Source organism: Bactrocera neohumeralis, chromosome 5, assembly GCF_024586455.1.
Source record: "Bactrocera neohumeralis isolate Rockhampton chromosome 5, APGP_CSIRO_Bneo_wtdbg2-racon-allhic-juicebox.fasta_v2, whole genome shotgun sequence".
In the NCBI taxonomy this organism is placed as follows: Eukaryota; Metazoa; Arthropoda; class Insecta; order Diptera; family Tephritidae; genus Bactrocera; species Bactrocera neohumeralis.
The window spans coordinates 31,663,184-31,685,132 of NC_065922.1; the positions used below are offsets into that span (position 1 = coordinate 31,663,184).

General features: G+C 40.7%; 1 long non-coding RNA gene across 1 annotated transcript in view; it reads left to right on the plus strand.

Moving 5' to 3' along the window:
- The window catches only part of LOC126759580 (uncharacterized), a 497,180-nt gene that overhangs the window by 194,263 nt on the left and 280,968 nt on the right, over window positions 1–21,949 (plus strand). Inside the window, exon 4 of the long non-coding RNA XR_007667019.1 lies at window positions 18,827–18,948. This is a non-coding gene — a long non-coding RNA (uncharacterized LOC126759580). The remainder of the gene's footprint in view (window positions 1–18,826; window positions 18,949–21,949) is intronic.

The following is a 21,949-nucleotide window of genomic DNA, read 5'->3' on the forward strand; positions in this document are numbered from 1 at the left end:
AAAAAAATTAGCCTTAATTTAATGCACTATATGTTTCTTGAATCTCTCAAATAAGGGGAAATCTTATTCATATTTGCAATAAAAGGCAAAATCATTTTGCATATCAAACAACACCAATTTGTAGATTTCCGTATGTTCGACCTATCGTTAAACGCTTGCGAATTTGAATATCTCAGGTGTCATAAGTTCTCCCTATTATCATTATCCACCACGCCCGATTTTACTACACGCTGCGAGACCGCACGCGTTCATACCTGCGCCCAACTAATGCATTCGGCATTCGCTTCGCTATTAAAAACTATTTAAATTCCAATACGAAATGAATACGAACATTCCTAAGTAGGAAAGAATGAAGCAAGCAAGCCAAGGATCATGTACCCATACCGAAAGGTGAGAGGTCACAGGTCACATTAGCTGTATATAAAGTATCCGTTTGCGATTCGCTACTGTTCTCACCCACCTTTTGTTGCGCTACTTTAACGCTTCGGCGATTTTCTATGAGCGCCTTAGTGCTGGCTGACCGCTTGTCCATAGTTCTGCCCATACTGGAGCGAATTATTATTATTATTTTTTGCTCTTCAATGGATGACACACACGGAGTTCCGGAGCGTGCTATTTGCCTGCATAAAATAGAGCGTAGGTATTTTAGCGCATTTGATTGAAGGTTGGCACGGTTCGTATGGTTCGAAGGACGATCTGTTGCCCGGGCCACCTGGTCAGTGTGATTTCCTTGAGTTGTTTTTATTGTATTTTTTTATTATACATACGTATACTTTTATGTGATATTGTTTGTAACACTGAATTTAGAATTTGGAAATATATATAGTCTGAGAGTTATCAGCTGATTGTGCGAACTCTGAAGACTTTCCATTCAATAAAAGCAGTTATTCGCTGGTGATTAGGTAGAGAATGAAGACAACTGACCTTTAACCTTCAGACTACACCAAATTTTAATACGCGATATAAAAGATTTTCTTTAAATATTGCAAAGCTCTAATGTCTCTAATCGAGGTTTTCAGTGCATAAAAGAAACTTTTGGTTCTTTGTATGGTATCTTATGATCCTAATTCTTTAAGAATTTCATGCCACTCAAGAGGCATGTGCCATTCTCCTGTTCTTCTATTATCTCGTATTACCATAGAAATAACCGATCAAATTTGATCCAGACTGATACGCATTAAACAAATTTTAACTAACATTAGAGTTCCGGCGCGCTCCCCAAAGTGGACCTTAAAGTTTCGAAAACAGAAAAGAGTCGCAGGTAGAGCGGTGACTTCCGTTTCGGGTTTGGCTAAAAAGTCACTAACAATCATGCCAGAAAGTGACACCGCATTATCGTGGTGAAAATTTCATGTATTTTGTATTCACAAATTCGATATTTTATGACGAATTGTTTTACGTAGAGGCCTCAAACCGGCCAAATAGTATTCTTGTATCCCTGTAGAACCAATTCATTGTGAACCGCACTAAGCTAACGAAAGAAAACAATGAGCCACACCAAGATTTTTTGCCGTTTTTGTCGTGGTTCCTTGGGTTGCACCTGATTTTTGGAGCGTCATTCGCCGGGTTTTTGGACGGTTGCGACATAATGATACGTTTGATGAATGCTATGTTGTCAAGCAACTCTTTTGCGACCTATACTAGTCGTTCTTTTTGCGAAAGCATCAAACTGTTATACCCAAAATATTAATTATTATTAAATTATTAAAAATATTTTTAGTCGATACATAAGAGGTACTGAGATGCTCGATGTCATTGTCCTTAACAGAGGTGTCTGGACGACTCGGAAGTTTTCGATAGCTTCTCGAGCGTCACTGAATGCTTTCTGCAGCTCAAATGCTTTTGTTCGTGATAAAGTAGACTCCCTAAGATAAGATAAATATATGAGAATTTATAGCGGCCGTAGGTGTATTGTGGCCCTCTCCTACATCATAACGACCAATCCCAGCCCCAGCATATTGCTAAATTCCGATATACTGCTAGCTGCTAGTTAAGCGAAGTGATCGTCATTTGGAAAATGGATCCAAGGGTATTTGTCCTGCGCCTGCAGATTTCAATGCAGGTAAGAAGCAGATATGTTATATAACTGCTTCTTCACATTGCAGTGGCCACTCTAGAATGCGACAAGTAGCCTGAGTTTTTCCCGTAGGACGTTGATTACATATTAGGCACTTATCATGGCACATGGAGTTGCTGCCAATACCTCTCTCTGCCTACTCAACGCACCTAATTATAGCAAAGACTTCTGCTGGAAAATGCTCGGAAAACTACCCATAGATATGGAGAGTTTGGTGCGTGGACCTGCGATGCCTGCATCGATACCCCCTGATGTCGGTATACCACTTGATTGTTCTATCCCTAAGCAGTAGCTGGAGGGTAACCTTGAACTTCTTGGTAAAGTTTACCCTTTTGCTCATGCTGGAGGGAAGAGCCAATGGTATTACACCACTTAATTCCTTTATGCGCTGGGATGAGATTTCCTTACCTCTGCCACACCCTTCGCCTGTCATTTGGAGCAGTGTGTGTTTGGCTACCTGATCGATTACTAGATGAAGCGATGTAAGCTCAAGCAAGACTTCAAGTACTGCTGTCGGGCATGTGCGCAAGGCATCCAACATGCAAATACAAGCAAGTCGTTACAGACTCGATAGTTGGAGCCCTACCGAAATCTGCGATGCTTATGAGGCCCAAGCCACCGCCTAATACATGATTATCGGTCGCAATTTCATGGTGTACCTGACAATCCTTGGCTTTCAGCCTAGGGATTTACTATGTTAGTCATCTGTACCTCTTTGCCCCCAAGAGTTAGGTTCCTGAGGCTGACAGAATTCCTAAATCACTTTTGCAACGATTGCATAGTTGAAGTTCAGTTTAAATTGCCAGGTCCGGGTCAAATTTGATCAAAAGGGATTAAGATAATATCATAATCATCTCTTGAAAAAGCGAAAATCTTATGATACTTTCTTAAATAAAGCTACCGAACAGTTAGGTTAGGTTTCTTAACCCTCTCAATGAAGATCAAGGGGATTCTACTTAAAAACAGAAACATATGTCCCTAGTTAATCGTTTCTCTTTCAAAGTACTTTCTCCAGTCAAATATTTATTTCTAATGATGCTAGAAGTCTTACATTACGTTTTCCTTAGAGGGTTATATAAATCATCTTTCGGAAAATCTTAACCATAATACAGTTTCCGAAATTATAGAATTTCTGAATCTTTCGCTTTTAAATATAAATTTAACCGATAGGTCAGGTCAAATCAGCTTTTTCACATGTAAATTGTGCTCAATTCCTCTCCTTTACCTCAAGCACACTTTTCTCAACTGAAAAACAACTTAAACACTAACAACAACAACTTTACCTTGCCTTTGCCAAGACTTTTCCTTGTAAAATTTGAATGAATTCTCAAGTGACCGCCGATGCTGTCACTTCATTCATTGACAGCATATTCACGTTGACGCAAAACAACTTCATTTCGGCGTCCATCAATGCCAGCAGTGGCAGGCGACAGCCAACCGCTCGCTTCAACTTGTTGACGCTGGAGATTTGTGCTGCCCATCAGTGGCCCATCAGCAGTCAGCAGCACACACATAATCGCAAACACTCTATACAACAACAATAAATACCACATTGACAACCACGCGCGGAAACTCGAAATCACAACAACAGCAGCGAGCATCGCCAACGGAGCGCCAAAGTGTTCCTGCTGTGGCTGCTGTGGTTTCCAGTCACATCATAAATCACAACATTCAGACTGCGGTTAGCTTACAGTTGCAAACATGTCATTGCTGCTACCACCGTTGTTATTGTATTGTTGTGCTTTTTGTAGTTGCGTCATTCAAGTTTGTTGCCTCTTAGCATTTTACACTTGTCATTGGTTGTAAATTTTTGTATAAGCAAAATCTCAATCGTCACTGACGCTGTTTCGGCAGCAACTTATTGACATCTGTGGAGTTGATGACTGTATGGCGTCTGCATTAGGCGGGTTCTAGTTTTTGGGGAATATTTTATATGGATTTGCAGATCAGACCATTCGCTAGGTGGTTGCGGTGTGATATCGATTACCTTTTCCTTTACCTGACAACCAAGTTATCTAATGAGCTACATATATGTTATCAAAAATGAACCTACCGAGTGACAAGCGAGATGGGTTTCCAATGTTGCGTTCTGCCGTTGGACTTTTGGACCACTGACCTAAGCGGTTGGTCAACAACCAGAACCTTTGCGAATGCGAGATTCTTCTAGTCCAGAGCGAACTGTAAGGGATCAAACTACAGGCTCTTAAAAAAGCCGCAATAGGACCCTGTCCAAGAAAGGTGCACGCGGTGCGGCTAAATATTATCTCGGAAGGTCTTTGCCCAAACTGTATGGATGAAGGCGACCTGAAATATACGTGTCCCTTTCTCCTCTATTTTCCCGCTCAGACCAGACTTAGATTGAAATATCTCAGTAAACACAACTTTGGTGAGCTAAGCGTAGTGGTTGATATTAACCGCCTTAATAAACTTAATTTATTGTAAGCTCCAAATGTTTTGTCGACCTGTGAAGATCTGCTAATTCATTTTTATATCATATTCATATAACCTGACAGCCGAGACTGCCATTAAACCATGCAGGTTCAGCTAGCCTAGAGCCTTGTGGGAATCTATTACAGAACTTTTGCCGTCGCACAACCCATCGGTTTGCATTTCTTCAATAACAAACTTGTTCAAGAGCTCTTGGCTTGATGGCAAGGCTTCTTCGGGATGCTCCTCAGTTGCCATGGGAGTACCTCTCGTTAAGTAAGATCTCGGTAGCCTCTTCCTTGAATTTACTTTCTTTGCCATCATCCGCCTTTTTGTTCAAGGTTTTGATAATCATCGCACTGAAACTGAAATTCAGACGATAAACCTGTGGTCGGATTTTCTTAAAGTCTTCAATACCAATATTTAATCTTAAGCCAGAATCCTCGTCATATATGTTTATGACTCTCCAAGGCAAGGTGTTTAAGCGTTTGGTAAATCTCGATTTAGTGATAAAGCATCTCTGACTCAGTGTCTTCTGGTAGAAACTCGTATATGAGAACATTTATTGAAGTTGATGGTAAATAATTGCGGAACTGAACTTAATGGTCATTTATGTAAACCATTCTACTTCTTTTAAGATTGCAAGTAGGTTTCTTCTAAGCCAATAAGAATCTGTAATATTGGTTTATAGCGATATCCTTATCCAAATACTTGCTTTCACGGAATCTAGTGAAAGAAAAGACCGTCGATTTGTTGACGAATTCTTATCTCCAAGAAGGCGGTATAATTATTTTGAAAGATGATATGTTCTTACGGCAACTAAAAGTCGCCCTGGATCAGACGCTTATCGGAAACTATTTAATAGCTCTCCTTCACAGCATTCAATGCTCGAGAAAATTTTCAATAATAAAATTTAAAAATATTTTAGTAACATCCCTAATAGAAGTACACATATTAAGTATATGTTTTCCGTGAATATGTCGACTCACCTGTATTTATGCATTCCTACCAACAATATTGTTGCCGTCAAGTTCAAACGCACTTCGCGTAAGAGAAATGGCAATGACAATCAAAAGGAGTTGTATATTGCTGTTATGTTGCCTTGTTACAACAACATGCTACACCATTGACTCTTTGATAAGTTTTGTTTTTGGGATACAAAATTAAGACTTTTTCATAAGTCAATCAAGCCGAGTGGTAAATCGCTAAAATGGTAAGAATAGTTTGGCTCTTTTTCTTAAGTATTCGTGCTTTGTTTTGTGCTTTATTGGTTTTAGAGGTTAAATATAAAGGAAACTACTTTTGATAGAAATACGTTTGAAATCACAAAAGAGGCGTATTTTTCAAAATTATTTAGAGGAAGACTGATATTTTTTCGCAAAACTAATACGGCTGTGTAAACTAAAGTTGAGCAATACCAAAAGCTACATGAGGATCGGGAAGGACCTCTCCGAGGCGTGCGATACAAAACGTTGTTTCAGAAAAGGCGACTCTCTGTCATGCAACTCCTTCAATCTACTGCTAGAGAAAATAATTCGAGCTACAGAGCTGAATTGGGACTCCAGCTGTGAGTGTATTCGACGCAGTATCCGCCTGGTGAAGCAGGGGAAGAGGAAGACCTTCACTCCATTGGAAAGATCTGGTGGAGGAGGACTTGGAATATCTAATTGGCGCCAAATAGTGAAAAGGAAGAACGACTTTGTAAACTCGGCTATAACCGCGTTTTCTAACGACGTAATGTCTTAACTAAATAATTGACCTCGGAAGTCAGAAAGTCATTCTTTTGAAGTACATCCGGACAGAAGTCACAATGGATCCCACTAGGACAGCTGAGTGTGCCAGTCCTTTGTGATATCACCAACATCTAAGTTGGGATCAACCGACCCGTGATCGACACTAATCGACCCGTGGATACCGGAATATTTCAACTTTAGTCTAGCGAAGGCCCAGCGAAAAAAATGGACAAGAAAGAGGAAGTCTAGATGTTTCCACCTTACTCTCTTGCATACAACTTTGATGGCATCTGACATGGTAGCATAGGAGAGCAGTTCAATTAACTGGAGGGAGGGAATAAGCAGCTTAACCTAATAATTGTTTAAGTGTGGTCAGTCATCTGTTGAACTCTAATTTCAACCAAGAAATCAAGTAGAAAAAACCACTCGCTGAGGAAAGAAATATATAAGTAAGATAATTAGAGCAGAGTTTCCCAATCAAAGAGAAAGTGAAGAGAGATAGTTTACGACGTGACATTGAACTCGAATCTAAATGCGTTGAACTCGAACCTCAGTGACTAAGTGACTTGCATACCTAAACCCAACTTACGGCAATATATTTCGGTACACAGCCGATGGGAACTCTACTTTTGGGAGATGGCTTATGAAAATTTTGGAATAGGAGATCAAAAGATCTTAGAAAGGAAAGATTTGTTGTTGGTTTAAGTGTAATTGGAACCACATAGAACTAAAAATTCATTAAGTTAATATAATAAAAAGTAATTCCAAAAGTATTCGGGAATGCCAATTAAAGCTGAAATCCTTTTCAAAGCGAACCAGCTTCAGATTACATGGGTATTGATTAACAGCCAAAAGATAATGGAGAAACTGTCACTTTCAGGATCAAAGACGTTTTCTACTGGAAATATTCGCGAACGAGTTCAGTTATGGTTGGGAATGCTGAATAACTTAGTGCAATCCAAGTTAAAGATTGTTGAGACATTAAGTACCTTGATATTCAAGGACTTCCGAGAAGAGTACTACTCAGTTGGGAAATAACTACAAATTATCAGGGAACAGATGACAATGTCTAAACCATGGGTTCACGCTTCAAGGAACTCAAAGTAGAATGAAGAATCCTGTAGCACTAAGGATTTAACATGAAAAAATAAAAAGCCATCGAAACCAATTTCTGTAAAATGATGAAAGAGATCACCAGATGATATAAAAAAACAGCAACAACAAAGTCATTTAGAGCAGAACTCATTACAAGAACTCACCAAAACTACTAAGCAGTTACATAATTCCATTACTTCCACGCCAAACTTCAAGTTCTAACGTGCCAAAACAAAAAAAAAGTAATAATGTAATAACAACAATAAAAACTTGCAACAAATTTTGCCGCCAATCAAACGTACGACAATGCAATCGTTTAAAAAGCGATTTGCGGGCGATAAACGAATTTATTACCGCAACGGTGGCGGCGGCGACGGCGACAACGACTTTGGTAGCGAACACACCGTAATTGACCACCAAAAATATATACCGAGCGGTGCAACCACTAACCACTCATTGATTGCGCGTTGTCCGTCTGGCTTTTCACTCGCTGCCTCTATTTGCTACTATTGTTATTGTTGTTGGTGTTCGGCTGGAACTTTTTTGGGATGCTGGTGGTCCATTGTTGTTTGCTTTGTGAGCCTGTTCAATATTCGAATGCCAAATTAAGTTGCTCCACAAGGCGAACGTATTATATTTATATTTATTGTTGTTGTTTTTGTTGTTGTTAATGTTGACTGCCAGACAACACATGACAAACTTTTGTTGCAAGCTTCGGAGCCTTGGCCTTTACGCGGGCTCAAGTTGCCATGCAGCGCCACCAACGCGGTTTCCCAAAGAAGTGGTCGCATAGGACGCTCAGTAGCTTCAGTGCCACACGGTTGCTTGAGTACCGCCTGCAACAACCACAATGCAACTACAATTTGCGCAGTTGCAACATATAGTTTACGCCGCCTGCTCCCTTTCTGGTAGCTGTTGTGGGTATAATTTGCTAATGTTCGGTAGTAATATATCACGTCGCCGAAGCTCTTGAGAGGCAGCTTTCCAAAGAACACATATGTAGCTCTATATTTATATATGCCGAAATTGAAACCAAAGCGTTCGCAGTCGCTTTTTCGTTTTATTTAATTTAGTGGCAGCTTGCGTTGGACGCAACGGTGGCGCTGTTTAATCTTCAGTGAACCCATGAACCTGAAACATTAATCGATTATCAGACATTTAAAGACAGCTTAATATTATTTTTATTCCTTTTTGTGAACAGCAACAGCAATTTTGCATTGTTTTTGCAGCGGATTAAGGTGTCCATGTGTCCAAAAGTCCCTCGTGTGTAGCCTCGCGTATACCGCCGTCTGTCGGGTGTCGGTGTGTGTCGCAGTTTATCAGCGTCGGTGGCGATGGCGATGGCGGTGGCGGCATCGCTGGCCGGTGTTTCGTAAATTAGCTCATGTCATGTTCTACGCTCAACGATGCCGCTGGATACTGTCAATTAATGCCGTACAACTTAATTTACTTTTGACTTTTGGAATTTATTTAATTCTCAACTTGTAACTATAATTCACTGCGCAAACAATGCCCAAGTGAATGTGTTCATTTATTGATTTTGAAATGTAAATCGGTTTTTATTGTTATTGTTATTGGTTTTCTTTTTTCTTTTTTGCTTGTTGAGCTGTTAACGATTTCACTGGTAATTTGAGCTTGCAATATAAAAAATGATTCTCATGATTTATTTGACATTTTTATGAAATATGGCAACAGTTATAAGCGGAGAGTATAGTTTTAGTGGACCAGGCGAAATATTACAATATTTAGTTGGCTATAAATTCGTTGCTTATTTTAATATAGTAAAAATTTCGACAGTCCTCGGTTACATCCGTAATTTGTACTATATTTGTGTACCAAGGCAGAGCGAAAGATAATTTAAAAATGAGGTCAAGTGAAAAAATTTTCTTAGCTTCTTCTTCTTCTTTACTGGCGAAGACACCGCTTACACGCCTATAGCCGAGTTATACAGCGCGCCAGTCCTTTCTTTTTTTCGGTATTTAGTGCCAATGCAAATATCAGCTGCAACCAGGTCCTTCTCCACCCGATTTCTCCAACGAATTCTAGATCTTCCTAAGCTTCTACCCGGGGGTGCTGAATCGAAAACCTTCACTGCTGGAGTGTTCTCTTGCATTCGGACAACATGACCTAGCCAGCGCAACCGCTTACTATAAATCTTCCACAAAATCTTTCTCTCCAACACTACTAAAGCCGACTCATTAGCTGATGTTGTTGTTGTTGTAACGGGTACCTAATCTCCGTTAGAATGGTAAGGATAATATAAGTTGTCATTGAGGACATCCAAAGGTAGGCTCGGGAAACCTGCTGTTTCGACGGAGTCGGACAATAGGGCGAAAAGGGCGCCGGATGTATAGAGTTAGCAGGGCATGCAAAGAGATGGTTAGTGTCAAGCGGGGACTCACTGCGCATGCTGGACATATGTTTGATATGTCAGAAGCCATTCTGGATAAGGACGAGTTTAACCTGCAATAGTATCCAGAACGAAGCTGCACAAGGATCACTCTCGATTCTCGCGGCAACTCGAGCTCTTCGTCTGCTGTGTGTAGTGGTTTGACCCCATATGTGCCATTCACTGAGAGAAAGTTGGTGAAAGTGTTATTGGCTCCACTGTGTATGGCGGTCAGTCCATGTCTCTAGTTTGTTGCGTCCGAAGTCTGGTCGACGTATTTTTTTGTGTCATCAAAGTAGTTGAAGAAGAACGTCTTGATGCTCCTAGGAGGCGGTTCCGCTCCAAACAGGTGACTGCAGGGATGATTTCTGCGAAAGCACCACAACAGAAACTGCTTGGAGAGGAGTTCAGTACGCTCCTTAACTGGGAGCATACCGACCTCATTGTACAGGTGATGGCAGACATCAACACGAATGCACTGTTCTGACATTTGCTTTTCGAACCTCATCATAGTCGGGCATTGGAATAACTATTCCATCGTAATCGGGTTCGCCATCTTCAGATGTTACACTTTCACTGCCGTTCAGTAGGATGGAGTAGTGTTCGCTCCATAAATCTGTCCGCTTGTTCATGATAAATTTTGCCTCACATTAGGTTAGAATACCGATTAGAGCAATGACATCACCCAGAATGCTTGAGCGCTCAGTTGGCTTTCACTTCTGATGAAAAATTATGCTAAAATATATTACTTTTTCTGCTATTCGAATAGTCTGATGGATTTCGAATTGGAAACAAAGACTTATAATTTATATTGCGGAGAGTCAGTAGACTTCATGGCGTAAATAAAAAAAATATAATCAGGATTTTATATTTTGCCACTGAATAGGTGTCCTATTTTCTATTTTTGTATGGAGCTTAAAGGTTTTCAGTTCCTAGCAGCATAAACTCACAGAGGAATCAAATTACTGAAAAGTTACGTCATCTCCCTAAGGAGCCAGAGAGTGGTCCCCTATTTGTCACTGTTTCAAAAATGTTTGTAAATGTTTAGGCATATTTTTCAAGATGGTGCATGTTATTGGCTTTGTGGAGGCTTTTTGGAAATCCCAGTTAACCTCTATAAGATCTATAAAATCTGTGAAAAATTTGAAGAGATTATTGTCTTAAAGAAAATTTCTTATTTTTTATTTCATCGTAAGATTTTATCTTAACACTTGATCTTTTTTGCTCTCACTATGCATTAGCATATAGCCACTTAATTGACAGTTAAGCATGTCAAACTTGGAATCTTAAGTCACACTTTAATCAAAATTTACGCAAATAAATTGCAATATTTGCATAACATTTACAACAGTTTCGAGCTCAACTTACACCACTTACTTCTGCATATAAAGTACCCATTTTGTGTAAAAATGAAAGCAAAGGGAAAAAATTACATTAAAAATTAAATGAGGAAAACGCTTAAGAAGCAAGAAACAAAAAACCAATGTAAAAACACGCCAAGAGCGGTCATGCAATCGCTTAGTAAATGAGCAGCCAAATAAAGAAAGTGCCACCGCGCGCACAGAGAAATCCGAATGCGATGCGCGTGTCTCGACATGGCAGTCGTGTGTCAGGTGATTGAGTTGGAGTGGGCTTGCGGCGCAACTCATCAGTGACACCTCACACCGACTGCCGAAAAAAAGGCACAAAATCAGAAATCAATTCCGCAAATGTCCGTAATCTAGAGCAGACGCTCAATGACCAGTCGTCAGCTGAAAGTGTTGAACCAAAGCCACAGGGCACATACACAACGGTGCAACAGTGTGCTCACATTCGGTGCCACCAATTACGACACTTAACATCACGTTTTGGCCCCAAGTGGCGTGCGCAAAAATCGAAAGGAGTTGCATTATTGTAGTTGTTGTTGCTTATTTCATTTTTTGTGTACAGCATGCGAGTAAATAAAGCGTTGAGTGGGATCAGTGTCAGCAACACCCGCAAGTGTTGACGTCGCAGTTAAGACGAAAAGACAACCGGACAGCCGACGCAAGCTTGCCGTGTAACCGCAAGGAAGTGCAACAGGTTATCTGCTGTTGTCTTCATATAATATCTTTTGCTTTGATTTGCTTAATTTTTATTTTTCTGCGCGCCTCACTTTGTATTGACCGAAATGACGGATTTACGCAATTCGTAACGCCCACCATGAACTTTAGCTTTGCGGCAAATATTTTAAGTTGCCGCCGTAGGCGTATCAGCTCGCGATATGACTGTCGAAACTTTTGACATGCGCAAAAATGGAGGAAAAAATTTGCTGGAATGTTGCTGAGTTGCAAATTTAGTAATTTTAAAACTTTATAACAATGGTTAGCAAAATAGAGCAGATAGGAATTGCCGAAGATCTCTTGATGTAACAGGTCAATTGAAAAGTCTCTGGCGTGACACATACTTATGTATATGGCGCTATTGGAATTAAGCGATTTAGCATTAAGATTTTTATATATAATTTATAAATTTTGACAGCTATCGGCAGCTTTTGTAAAACGGAATTTCGCGTATTGATAAAATGTTCCTTTTGATGCGAAAAAATATAGTTGAAACGAAAACCTGGTGACGAGTCTCCGGGCACTGCCGTATCAAACTCAACCATCAAGCATTGGTATACTAAGTTTAGACGTGGTGAAATGAGCACCGAAGTTCGTGAACGCAGTTGATCGTACTTTGGCAGCGACACCCGACCATATCCAATATTACTGGAAGTTACTTCCAGTTGAGCACGCTTTCAATTCATGACTGCTAATATTTGTAACTTGAATTTGAAGTTTAAGTCTTTACATTTGCAGAAAACTCATTGAAATTATTATAATTTCAGTTCAAGCTGAATATTATAGCACTATTTATTTGCACTGGAGAAAATACTAGGACAATGTTCGATGTGTTTGACGTGCGTACCTGCCTCAAAATCAGAGCGGATCAAATCAATGCGTGTGGAATGAACACACTAACCACCTTGGTAGGGTTGAAGTCCCATCTAAAACCTCTGACATACTTTAAGTCCGGCACCCAGTTGCAGTACAAATCCGCATTAAACTAACATAGTGTCAATTCTTTTCGCATTCGGATTTTAACTACAATCACTACGATACTTCCCGAGGTACCACTCCGTATGAACAGGTTGGAGCGAATTTCAAGGCCTCCTGCTTACCGTGGTAGCCTGCTCCCCGTGGTACCCGAATTAAGTATATAAGAAGCTAACCCTAATCTAATACACACTTAAACGCCTTCGCCGCCTAAAGAATTCGTAAACAACCCTTACTCTTCTGCATTCCGTCTTGTGAAGATCACACCGCAAACATCTAAACAGCCATCAGTCCAGTTAACCTCCATACCACGAAGATCCCAAGTGTCCACAAATTTCAAGAAATGCATTCAGAGGCTCGTAAGCAGAAAGCCCAGACTAGGACCGAATCTGAAGTCTGTGTTAACTTAAACAAACCTAACGTCCCGGATGTAAGTCACCAGACCGTTAGCGCTATTTTCCCAACGGTCTTGCCACCTTCACCTGACCCTATCATTCAGAATCCTCTTGCTTGCTCCCTCTCCAAGTCATTATCAGAAATCCAATCATTCAGCAGCAATGGCATAATCAAGTCCCTTCTTAACTTGAATTCAACAGCTCGCCGGATGACAATTAGGTCAAGAGGGGACGCACCTAACAAAACCTGCATCGCATCGACGAAACGGTGTGACATTCAGGCAAACATGCAAGTATCTTATAACGTTGCATCGAGAGGAGTTTTTGCCAACCAGAGCCAGGCATCGCTGTTCCCTCCATATTGCGGCTTCATAAGTGGCACAGACCACAAACAAGCCACGATATATGATAACACGGCGTCATGCTATTCGACTTGAATCACATACCTAATGCTGACCCCGTTCTCCCTAACAACATTCTGAACATAAAACCATGCATCGTCTATACTGCATCCTTTCCTGCACCCATACTGCCTATCCGATTACCCCACCGTTAGCTACTGAGGCCGTTCCAACATAACTCTTACCAGCACTTTTCCAAGTAGTGAAATAAGATTGATGCCCCGATCCTCGATGATTGTGGTACCTACACCTGCGACCTAGGAAAAAACGAACTTTTCCAAGTACTCGTAAGAGACTGATGCCGGCAAGGACTAAGATCGTTCGTGATCTTATCAGGAGGCTTTCAGGGGGGGAACAACCCCAGCACTTTTCCCGTCGCATAGAAAATATCCTTCCCAAACGTACTTATTATAAACAGCCTCCAGGTATTCCGGAATAAACTTCCAGAAGCTTTTGCACATCTCTCCATTCAAATCATCAAAACTTAGAGACCTAACCAGGCGAAATGCATATCCAAACTTCTCTAATGGAGGGACGAGTACCTCTTTTGCACCAGCGACCTAGGCAAGAACGCACCTAACAGAACCCCCGCACACTCTCTCCACGACGATAACAGAGTGTCACCGACGCGAAGAGAGGAGATATCCTCCCTCTTCGGTAGATTCCCGGTAGATCCAATAGACTTGACCGCAGGCGTCAAGACACTAGGACAGTAGCTTCCCAACGCATATACGGAATTTTGGAACATTGTAATCATGATCTACATCATCTCTTAGCGAATCACGTATGTCGCCATTTTTATTGCCACTGAAAAATAATAAGAGATATTCAAATACAAGTTACATATTTGTTCACCTTCATTGGCACTTAATACACAATAAATCGGTAGAAACAGATACAATAAAAACTTTAAAGGTTATGTGTAAATTTATAGGCGGTAGCCGTTAACCCTCTGACAGCGCGCAAGACCTCGAAGGCACGCTAAACACAAAGGGCGTGAATACGAAAATATTAAAAATAATTAGTGGCGGCAAGCAAGCAATAAAAAATAGCTCGAATTAATAATCTCGAAGGAATTCTATTTTATTTCTCGCAAAAAAAAATTAAATAAATAAAATATTAAGAATATATGTATGCGGCGGACCATAATTAAATTGTAGGTGATAATTAAGGGCGATAATCACAAGTTGCAACTGGTAAATAACCAACAGCGCTTAATACAATAATTACACAACTTTAATGTTTTCAATACGATTTTTATTTATTTTTAGCACTTTTATTTATAAAAAAGCTACTTTTATATGCAACATCGCCTGCATGCCCCATGGCACATTGCCACCGAAAATTTATTAAAATCCAATTAACTTTTATGTTGTACAAGGCGAATGTGATCAGTTAAACTCTGGTCATTACAGTTAACCACATACGGCGATAGCATCAGCACCCAGCACCAGCTCCAACCACAGCTACAGCGGCACCGACAACAGTTAGCATCAGCTTGCCACCTTACGCGGCGTGCAAGCGCTGCGGCACCGCCGGTAATCCGTTGAACGCGTTTTTTGTGCGCGCGGCGGATTAATGTGGATAATCTAAATGGTTTAACGCCGCCATAAGCCATATGCGTAACGCGTAACGCCCGCCTCCTTGTTGTCGTTCGGTGGCACCTTTGTTGTTGTTAGTTGTTGTAGCTGCTTGAAAGCGTTACGCTTATGCTGCGCACATAACTCTCTTGTATATTTTAATTAAAATGAAATTTGCGCTTACAAAGCGACGCTATCGCTCAGTGCTGCCACTTGCTGGCAAGCCATGTTTTATTGCTTCGATATTAACAATATTCTGCTGTGCTGCTTAACACTCTGAAGTGACTATATGTTCGTGTGTGTGCGTGTGTGCTTGCACCGCCAAAGCGCATATCTCGCTGCCGCGCCGTTTGCGTAAGCTGCCACAAGTTGCATGCATCGCCTCAAATGATCAATGAATGCGCTCAGCTGGAGCACTTGCCGCATAGCGGTGCGCTCTGATCTTGATTACAACAAACACAAGAAGGAAAAAAACAACATTTACATTTACATATGTATGTATGTATGTACTCATGTCATGTGGTGCCTGTGGCAAGTGCACAATTGCATATCATCGCCAGCAAATCGCACTTGCGCTCGCGCTGTTATTGTTATTGCTTGTTTCTCGCACCTCTGCTGTCGACGCCGTCACTGCTATCGCGCTGCCATTGCGGCTACAAATTGCCGCCGCGTGCAATAAGTTGTTGCTTTCAATTGTTGCATATTTGTCTGTTAAGTGGTAGCACTGTCATTGCAGTTAATTTTCATGTTATTACCATTGTAGTTGCTATTGTTATTGCAGCTACTTGTTGCTGTCATTGCATTGGTTGCACTAAACGCGGATATCTGCGGCATATAATCTACGGTTATCATCAGTTCGCAGCAAAGCTTTTCTCATAGTAAAGTCTTATATGTATAGATGTGTGTGTGAGTTCCTTTCTATTGATCTCTAGCGCGTGATAGTTATTTATGCTTGTAGTTGTTGCTGCATATATCTGGTTAACCTAAATCATTGTGACATTCCTCGCACATTTTTAATCAATACTTAATTTACGGCAGCGTGTGAATTTGAAGCCAATTATTGCCGTAACGAAACACAGTTGATCTTGATCGATGATTTTTCTACTAAATTTTTGCCAATTAATTTTGTAACACGCAAAAAAAAACAATATACGGCTTTAACTTCGGTTCCACGGAAGCTATAATACCCTTCACTTCCTCTTTATTGACACCGCCTAAGCGCGTTTTGACGGGTTTACAACAGCGCGCCAGCCGTTCTTTCTTTTCGCTGTTTGACGCCAATCGGAGATTCCAAGTGTAGCTATGTCCTTTCTCTGCTTCTCACGGCGGATATTGCATCGAATACTCTCAAAACTGGAGGTTTTCATCCATTCGGTCGACAAGGCCCAGCCAGCGTAGCCGCTGTCTCTTTATTCGCTGAACTACGTCAATGTCGTGGTATAACTCGTACAACTCATCGTTCCTTCGAATGCGGTACTCACCGTTGTCAATGCGCAAAGTACAATAAATCTTCTGCATAACCTTTCCTTCGAAAACTCGTAACGCCGACAAGGCCGACCCAAGAGTTTGATGTTATGACTCTCAACAGTAAAGCTAAATCACGAGTACGACGAGTGTTTGGTTGATGATAAGAGATATTTCGTCTTGTTTTTTTCGTTCACTACCAGAACCATTTGCTTTGCTTCCTTATCCGACCTGAAGAAAGCGGAACAAAAGCGCGATTGTTAAGCCAATGATATCGAAGTCATTAGTAAACTCTTGCAGAAGATTGTACCTACTCTACTCAGCTCTGCAGATCGAATTATTTTACCAGTAGTAGATTAAAGAAGCCGCATGATAGGCAGCCGCCTTGTCTGAAATCTTGTTTGGGTCTTGACGGAGCTTTTGGTGTTGCCCAACGTCACTTTACACAGCCGTATTAGTTTTGCGGGGATACCAAATTCAGACATCGCGGCACGAAGGCAGCTCCTTTTCGTGCTGTCCAAAGCAGCTTTGAAATCTACGAAGAGGTGGTGTGTGTCGATTCTCCTTTCTCGGGTATTTTCCAAAATTTGGGGCATGGGCAATATCTGGTCGGTTGTTGATTTTCCAGATCTAAAGCCACACTGATAAGGTCCAATCAGTTTGTTGACGGTGGGCTTTAATCTTTCACACGCTCGATAGAACCTTATATGCGATGTTGAGGAGGCTAATCCCACGGTAGTTGGCGCAGATTGTGGGGTCACTCATTTTGTGAATTGGGCAGGGCACACTCAAATTCCAATCGTCGGGCGTGCTTTCGTCAGACCATATTCTAGAAAAATGCTGATGCACGCTTCTTATTAGTCCTGCACTTCGTCATCGATTAGGAATTCTGGTTCACCATCTCCTGATGAATGTTCCTTCCATAATGTCAGTATGCTCTGTGCAACAGTCATTGTCGACCAACTTCCAATTTGGTCTATTTTGGTTTTTGTCTGCAAATGCGTCTCGCTTCCCACTTCTACTCCCTGTATCTTTTCCATACCAGTATACCGCACGTGTTTTTGGTTGATTGTAACGTTTCGAGGTAAACAGTCTGTTTCTCTTCACAGCGACACGACAGTCTTCATTGTACCAGCTTTTGCTTTTTCCGAAAACCAATGGTTTAGTTTAAATCTGTACGTAAGAAGCTTGAAATGCCGTCCCACAGTTCCCATATACCGAGTTGCTGACGAGTGCTTTCAGAGAGAAAGAGTGCAAGTCGAGTATAAGCAACAAGATAGTGGCCCGAGTCGATGTTAGGACGCACGCCTAAAACACTGGAGACGTGTTTTCCGTCTATCACAAATTGATCGATCTGGATGGTGGCTTTTCGATCCGGAGACACAGCCAGGTAGATTGGCCGAGCACGATTTTTATATCGTGTCGGGACCATCTCTGATAGGTGCACTCTGAGCGCTCGTAGAAAACATTTTTGGTCACATCATCTTTATCTTCCGTCGGGACGTGGGCGCAAGTCAGCGATATGTTGAAGAACTTCGCTTTGATGCGGGTTGTGGGTAGACGGAGTCTCTCTCCGACCACACCAAATTTGCGCTCCTTTATATGGCCACTGTAGTAAATGCCACAAGGACCTACTCGTCTCAGTCCTTGTCCCGTCCATCGCACTTCTTGGACAGCGGTGATGTCAGCCTTTACTCTAACGAGGGCATCAACCAGCTGGGCAGCGGCACCTTCCCAATTAAGGGACCGGACATTCCAGGTGCATGCACTTTAATCGTAATCCTTAATGCGTTTGCAGTGGCCATCATCAAAAAGGGGATATCTCATCCGAGGCTGTTTTCTTTTTTTCAACTTCATTTTTCTTCTCAATTTAGCTTGTCTTCAAACGGTTGTTTTTTGACCACCCAGAGACTACTTGGTCTAAGACCGGAAGACTTGAGGCGTATGTAAAAGAATCGTTTCTGGCCACTCGCAAGTGAATGGCACTCAGAGAACTTTTCTCACTTGCGTGAACTTCTACACATGGCTCCATCCATTAAATAGAGTAGTGTGAGCAATATACATGTTCTGCTCCTTTGATTGCTTTCATATTCATATTCATATTCACCCCAAAGTCGCACCTTAGAAACAATTTGATTTAGCTTATTATCAATAGCAAATTTATATTTTTGATTACTTACTATACAGACAATCATTTCTACAATTTCAGTGTGTTTCCCAATGCCCACCTAATTGTGATGTCGTTCCTGATAGTTACAGTCACCTGTAAACTACAGTCAAAGTCTAACAGTAGTTAACAGCAGCAATTTTCAGAAATGTTTTATACATCTGGTAAGTCAGCATAATTCTAATATTTTTGTTTATTTTTAAAAAATTGACAATTTAGTTCGATTATTAAGTCTTTTCCTATAAGTAAGCTTTACATACTCATGTAGTGTCTCACATTTTCCCGCGAGGAAAATATTGATCACTCTTAGGCAATGTCATGACCCTTCGTTTCTGTTAAGCGTAATCATCATTTTTCTCAAATTAACAGCTTCATGCCAAAGGAAAAATTCCATTCCATCCTCTACCTTTTAAAGCGATAGTTTAATGCTTCATCTGCTTTATTTTGAAGCAGTGGCCTTGCATGTTTTAATATCTAAATTACTAGAAGTGCGAAATATATTATTAAATTTAACTTAACTATATATAGTATATTTAAATGTATATTTATATATAGTATATACATTATATATATGTAGTTGGACATATATATTTGTAGGTATTGGTTGTAAAAATTTCCATCGTCTATAACCATCACCCTTCAACACTTTGCCGCAACAAACTTCAGCAGTTTGCCAAGAAATTGCATGTTCACAACTCATTCGCGTTATTTTTATAACAGCATAAAATTTATAGAATAACTACGAAAGAGTTGAGTAATTGAAATGCTTACTCTATTTGTCCCCACTCTCGCCGATCAACACATTTAGTTTCACCATTCCACCGTCAAATCGAAAATGATTAACAATTTGGCGCAACGCGCATCGAACGCCGCTAATCATTATAATAACTAATGAGGGAAACACAGACATATGTATGTATATATATACAGACAGTCATGTAATGTAATTCAAAGAGAGCCCTTGCATATAATAGGGTGGGTCAGAAGTACACGTGAGCCAAAAAAAATCCTATCGAATTATTGCTAAGAAGTTTGTAACTCAGAGAGAGATTCGTCGGGGACCCTATAAATATATATCTAAATGATCAGCATGACAAGCTGAATCATTTTTCGTTTGTATATATGGGAACTAATCTCTCAGTTTCTGAGATATCGATCTGAAATTTTACACACGCCCTTTTCTCTTCAAGAAGCTGCTCACATGTTACAATTACTGATATCAAAACGCTATAAACAATAGCTCTTTTACAAACAAAACGATGAAAATCTAAATTTTTATCGGACAAATTTAGTTTACGAAATGTTTTCTCATGGCTTCACATGTGTCTTCGTTAATAATACCCAAATGGTTCGTGTGTAATGCCAGTAAGATGTAATTTGGTACTTGGCCGTGTGAGTAAAAAGGCATGCGTGCTTTTCTTCCATTTCCTTGCACATATCCAGGCCAATCGGATGTCATTTTTGGCAATCTCAACAGCTATTTGCCATTATATCTTTTGGCTTCCCGCTTTTAAGAATATTCTCTGACGCAATGCGATGTGAGGTTATTGCTTTAGTGCCGCTTAGCGATGGACGCATACATTGAGGTTCTTTATTTCATGTCAATATCTCAATTTTTAGCCTTCCGTCTGGATGTTGTAAGTTCCGGTGGTCGATCGCCTGCGCCAGCCACCCTCTTCTAGTGTAACTTGAAACTATTTGTCCCATATAAATCGTGGGGATATGTGATTTGTTATATCTGCCATCCCCCCGCTTATCGAGATACGACAGTAGGTTCTCGCAGGCTCCGAGTCCGCTTTAATCATTCCAAATGTTTTTTGTTTGAGCTTTTACTGGCAACGATATAATACACGAAAACACCATAAAGCCATATTGACTTGTCTACAGCTCTGTAACACCAAGAGTGGAGGACAGGTGATAGACTCAATGTTGCCTTAAACAGCCAGGGGTGTTCGGCCAATTTCACCATCTCTGCCAAATTGAGTTTCCACGTCAGATTGTCCTGTAAGCACAGGTACTTGGTATGATCCTTAATTGTTAACTCTAGTGCGTTGAGACTAGAAGATTTCAATCACACCATATCTCCTTGAAAATAATACCATATCCGGCCTTTAACTCTAGGTTGGCCGATGTTGATTTAGCACCCTCAGAACAGTATGCATGCCGCTACTAGTAGAGTTTAACAAGTTGCCCCCCGCTTGAGCTTTTTTATCGCAAAAGTGCATTTGTCACAAGCGACATTGGGAGATATCCTCAATGAAGGACACCCACTTGAGGAGTTCCTGTTCACCCTAATCTGAGAATTTTAGCTGCGTTCCATGCAACATTAATCTTTCTGCATCTAAGTAGGCGTTTTATTTCTGATAATGGCGGGCGCTATCCGAGCTTCTTCCAGACTGTTAACCGGCGTGTTATTGAATGCATTATTAAATGCTACGCTTATGCCAAGAACGACGCCCAGGAAATATTACTTATGCTTTAGAGCTCTATATATATTTAAGGTTAGCGAGTAAGTGCAGTATTACTGTATCTACTCTTCTTACTGTGGGCAAAAAATAGCAAGACTTGGTTCATAATTTAAAAATGCTTTAAAATCTATGTCGTTCCTTTCAAAAAAGTGGTCCCTCTTGGCCTCAATACACTTGTGCCAACGTTTTTAACAATCTTCGAAGCAATTGGTTAAAGTCAAACTCCAATAGATTTCGGCCCATAATTCTGGCCTCAGTTTACACTCAAATAGCATTCCTATTGGTCAGTTTGGTTGGTCGGAAAGAATTTGAAGTACATTATACCCCAATAATCGTAGTAAACTTTGACGTGGTTTTATTGGCTTCAGCTCACCTTCGACCCAATATTCGGCCCGTCTATTTACGTGTCGCAAGTTTAGATCCAAGGCTCATCGCCATTAGTACGAGTACTACGTTTCATAGCATACTGGTAGTCTGAAAGCATTGTTACATTATCGCGACGCTGCTTTTCGAAAAAATTTAGGGATTTTAGAACCAATCGTGCTTTCACCTTTCTTAAGCCCAAATGATCTTTCAAAATGGTTTCACTGATCTATATGATATTCCAACGATGGCTGATGAAATCTCTGACTGTTAATTGTAGATTCTCAGGCACCAATTCCTTTATTTTATTGACGTGTTAATCAGTTGATGTTGA